Source organism: Anastrepha ludens, chromosome 3, assembly GCF_028408465.1.
Source record: "Anastrepha ludens isolate Willacy chromosome 3, idAnaLude1.1, whole genome shotgun sequence".
Classification (NCBI taxonomy): domain Eukaryota; kingdom Metazoa; phylum Arthropoda; class Insecta; order Diptera; family Tephritidae; genus Anastrepha; species Anastrepha ludens.
In genome coordinates, this window is record NC_071499.1 from 96,739,385 (window position 1) to 96,744,766 (window position 5,382).

General features: G+C 37.0%; 1 long non-coding RNA gene across 1 annotated transcript; it reads right to left on the minus strand.

The window, feature by feature from the left end:
- Positions 1–434: 434 nt before the first annotated feature.
- LOC128858521 (uncharacterized) lies at positions 435–5,128 on the minus strand. Its single transcript, XR_008454021.1, has 3 exons — positions 4,529–5,128; positions 4,235–4,464; positions 435–1,120 (listed from the first exon to the last, which is right to left on the minus strand). It is a non-coding gene; the product is annotated as an uncharacterized LOC128858521 (long non-coding RNA).
- Positions 5,129–5,382: the final 254 nt, after the last annotated feature.

Sequence of the window (5,382 nt, forward strand, 5' to 3'; positions counted from 1 at the left end):
TTTTATAAAAAATGTGGTATTTTACCTTCTGCTCAAATATGAACGAGACGTTATCAATAAAACGGTCCGCGGATGACATATGGCAAAAATAAATTTTTTGTTTTTTGGTAGGACTGTTAAAAGCTTACATGGAAAATTTCAGCGTGATATGTTACATAGTTTGCTTTCTGTGCTACTGTAAACAAGTCAAGCTCGAGTGTGTTCTTCGAATTCTCTTTTATGACTTCAATTGTCTCAAAATGTTCTCCACGGAGCGGCAACTTGAGTTTGGGAAACAGGAAAAAGTCACATGGAGCCATGGCGGCAGTTCCCGACTCGTCTTCGATCCAAGCTTTCTCGGATTGAGCGTATTGTTCGCTTATCAATACTGCTTGAACTCCTTTTTCTAAGACCATCAAGCTTCTCCACATCGGATGCATATACCTTTTCCGCTTCTGTCTGGTCCTTTACAGTTTGATTGAAGGTGTCCGACACCGAAGCACCGGTGGCAGCGCTTCAGAGATATGCTAGCTCTCATCCTTGCACTAACCCATCCGATTTTGATATTCGTTTGCTTGAGCAGTTTTTCTGCGCTTTCAATAGCGAGAGTAACATAAGCCCGTATTTGTTGTCGTTGATTAGGTTTTGTGATCCTAACATCGATATTTTCATTAGTGCCAGCTAGCATTTTTCTCACAGCGTCATCAACTTCTTTCTTCTCCGTGACGGCATCCAAGTCTCTGATCTCTACAGTTGAAGTTGGTCTGAGGGTTGTAATGGAACCGACCGCTTTTACAGTTTCCTCTAGTTCTTTCAAAAAATCAGCGTTAACCGTCTTCCCCTTTTCTAACTCAAGTAAAAGAGCGCCTGTTTTGGTTCTTCTTATGCCTTTCACCGTTGTGGTTTCGTCTGGCATGGTCTTTTCTCGGATGCTTTTGAGGATTTCAGCATAACTGTGGCCTCCTACCGGCTTTACCAACACAGCCTCCGATTTTGGTTTTGGTGCTCGTTCATTCTTCTTTTGGCTCGCTTTAGCCTTTCTTGCTCCGTCGTTTTGCACTCCATCACTTCCTTTTGGCACGGTATTGGGCCTAGATTTTAATATATGGTACTGGATATGACGAAATTACAGGGTTTACGTCTGTATAAGTATAAAAGGGTTAATATTGATTTTTCACAATGATGAATACATTGAATAATTGTAGAATGATAAACCTGGTCGATGCATTTTTTCAGCAACAATGCCCCTCAAAATATTAACAAAAGACAATTATTTAAATCAAAGTGTATACTCAAAAAATGTGTGACGTCATACGTTTTGATTGAAATTAGTCAACTGCTGCGTTATCCACTTTTTGAACATTGCAAAAGAATGCCGTGTGAGCAAAATACTCATGCAGTTGTTCATAAGTGGTTAGCGGTAGTCAGACGCCCGATAAAATGATGATTTTCAATCATTTTTTGCTAGTCAATTGCTTCATTTTACGAAACTAAAATGATCGCATTAAAACATTATATTTCGAATTGACTTTAGCAAAATTTCAAAAAAAAAAAAAAGAAATTAATATTTGGAAGAGTTATCGCTGCTTATGTGGAGCCCGTTTCTCCAGAAGCCCCTTGCGGTGATCATCACAAGTCAATGGAGATTCATTTAAAATCAATCGGACAAGAGAAATTAGTTTTATTAATATGTAGATAATCTCGTGCTTGATGAAAGTTTTTTTTGGAAAAACTTTAGTATAATGTATATCGCTTTGGAAAAAACGGAAAAAAGGGGGTGATAGAGGGGTGTATCCCCATCTTAAAACTGAAAACAGAACCTGCCGGAGGCTTATAGTTTTTAAGTAATTTAATGTTAAAGTTCTCTAATTTAGCGAAAAGTTGGTGTTGCCATACACCTGAAATGAATGCGAAGTTCGCACGCAGGGATGATATTTTTGAAAATAAAAACATACAACTCATTTAAACTTAAAAACAATGATATTAATAATGTAATTAAAAGCCAAAATTACGGGTTATAACTGTATTTTATTGCTTCGATAAGTTTAATAAACGGGTCTTCGTGATTTTTATTTACAGATTTTCTCCATAAATATTCCACTATAACATCTGTAAAGCAAACTGGATGACTATAATTTTCTTTATTAAAATATCTTTTGACAATGCGCCATTGGGACTCAATCCTTTGCGTGTGAGTACCATCCTCTGCCACAAAGGGGTTGTCGGGGTCGCTGTGGTTTACTTTTTTGTGCTCATACCCATAATTAGCCGAGCAGTCATAGGCTCTCCAAAAGTCCGTATGTATAATAGAACCTTCTTTGACGTGCTTTCTAATTAAAGGTATGAGCACATCCGCGGAACGTATGTTGTCTGGACACACTTCTAGGCGGAGATCGTCACTACCGTCCTCAATTATGCCAAGAACCCAGTGGCCTTCCACTCTTCTTCCTAAATTTAAACATACTGGTTAAAAAAGTGCATACTTTATTACAAAAATAACTTATTAGCTTTATTATACTTCCGCTTTCCAAATTTACTTTCGTCAATTTGTACGACTTTTCCAGGACCCCCAATTCTACCCACCGACTCCTGCCAGTCAATCTGGTATAAACTTACCGCCTCACGGCAGTAGTTATACCAGTCGGAAATGGTGGCTGTCGAAAGACAGGATCCCTCCAAATAGTTTTCGAAGCGTACATTTTCGTGCGACCACCGGTGCGCATATACATACATAAGGTAAAAGATGTGTGGCAGCGATATTTTGCATTGCTCGAACCACGTTCCAGTAGCTCTGGACACTCCTGACATCCTTTTGCACTGTTCCTTACTGCACCTAAAGGTACCCAAAGAATCGTTTCCTCTAGCTTGTAGTTTCATTTGGGTCCTGTGGGTGCGACAGAGCCTGGAACGCAACACAAGGCCGTTTTCCTCTGCAAATGCCACACACTTTTCCGTTGTGTTCAGGTTTTGCATTACTTTCGAAAAGTTCCACATAGATTTTATTTCCAACGCCGTCAGACTATGTGGCAAAGAAGTATTGCCTGGCGTTGGAATCGCTTTGCTCGTTGTGGGAAGTTCACAATCTGTAAATAAATTTACTACTATGAAATATATTTATAAATAAAATTATAAACTTACCGCTTTCAGGTGGATTCATTCTTAAAATTTTCAATAATGTCTTTTAAATACCGTATTTTAACTTTTCACTTGATTTCAAACTTGCACGCTTGAATATATCAGTAACAATATACTACGATGTACTTACCAATAACAATATACGTATCAAAAACAATGGAAAAAATAACATTGGAAAATAACAGTTAAACAAACGGTATACATACGCAGGTTCCTTTGCATTTTACAGGAGCGTCGACTAGGAGAGTTTTTGTAAATTTGTAGAATTTTTGCGTAGAACTCCTTTCGCGTGGGCGGCCTTCGGCCGCGCTTCAAAAAAATAACCCTCATCAGTCCAACTCCGGCTACGCAATGCGTAAAACTCCTTTCCGTGTTAAAACAATTGAACCCAAAATTAAAACGTCATATGCGTGTATGTATATTAGTAAGGAGGCACAATAACCTCCACCCCCATGACTAACACTAAACTCAAGAACTTATTTTTTGTTTTCATTTGCAGGCATTCGGCAACACCATACTGTTGGCATTCCAATCTTCTTCTTATTCGCGCTTAAAATTGGAATGTGATTGCATAGGCAAATGAATTTGCATTTAATTTTAATAGATATTATTAGAATATTAACATAAAAATCGGTAAAAACACGCGTGTGAGTGTATATTTGGTGAATTTTAGTGAAATGTTAAAAAATATAGAGTGTAATGTGGCAAATTATAGTGAAGTTCCCGAGGGCATTTTGAATGTAAATAATTAAAACATTATTATTTCCCGAATAATTTAAAGTTATAAAGAGTGTTCCTTAACACCTCACTAACATCTCCACCAAGTTTCATTAAAAAAAAACATTATAGTTTGCCAGAAATTCCAAAATATACATTGTTCTAAATTCCAGCCTTTTTGTTTTTTTAAATTAACATTATGGCGGCCTCAGAAAATATTTTTCAGATTTTCGAGAAAAAAACCGACAATTATACAAAGCAGTATAAATTTTATTGAAATCTACAAAACGGTTTTTAAGTTACAGTGATCACTAATTCAAAAAACATAGTTTTGGGAAAAAAAAATCATTTAAGGTTTTGCTATGGATTTATGTAGAACTATACGATTTATTTAATTACTTACACTGTGCCCTCTATTCCTGGGTCATATAATAGTTCTTCAACCGTCATAACAGCCTTTAAAATATCGATTTGCAATTGCCTACATAGCATTCTACCTTCTCGAGTGTTATCGTTAGCACGCTTATCTGCCATTTTCATACGTTGAGCATCCAGTTTTTCAGCATACCGATGAGAATTAGGCCCCCAACTTAAGTTCCAGTGTTTTCATTACAACCAATAATGAATTTATACCTGAATTGAATATACAAGTAGCTATGTATGGAACAATTTGTACGATAGTATGACTAGTATTTACCGTTTTTGGACATATTTTCAGTAATAGTTGATTAAAGCTTTCATTATTTGTTTGATTTGAACTACACATCTCGAAAGTAAATTTTCATTACGGAAATCTTCGTAAGTAGGTTTGATAGCTTTTAAAACATCAGGCGGTAAGGTAGAATAATCTTGAGTATAACTAGCAAGCTTTCCCTTTGCTTCAGCGCGCTGGTAGGAGCACGAAGAATCTTCGCCTTTTTGGACACATATCATGATTCAGCTTTTCATCGCTCGAGCCGTAGTGATAAAAAGTTGCCATTATAGCAGATTTCATATATTCAATATAATCACAATGCTGGCGTATTGATAAACCATAGTACACGGTTAATTTGTTTATTACTTTTCCTGTAAGCTTACCTTGACCACCAAGGCCTTTTTGTTTAGTTTTCAGTGCACGTAATCGAGTCCCCATCCGCTTTTGGACATGCCCTATACATTCGTTTTTATTTACGGTTGTATTTTTGTAAGGATCTGCTTTTATAACCTCTGGGTAGGTCTTGGAATCACCATCGCCAATATAGTTTGCATACTTAACTCTATATTTGGTTTCAGAATGCTGAAACATTTCGACCATGGCCTCCACCTCTATTTTCCCAGAAGAAAATTGTTTGTTTTTGCAATACTCACATAGCGTACAATATGCACTTTTAATGTTTATATCAAGAAACTTTCCAGTAAATTAGCCAATTATAGAAGAAACTCCAAATGACGATGTATATCCCCGTTTTTGCCAGGTCCCATCTCCCGATACCGCTTTTCTTCTCCCGATCAGCTTTCGTCATGAAGGCGTCTGCGACGGTTTTACTCCAATTTAAAGTCTGTTTCAGTAAT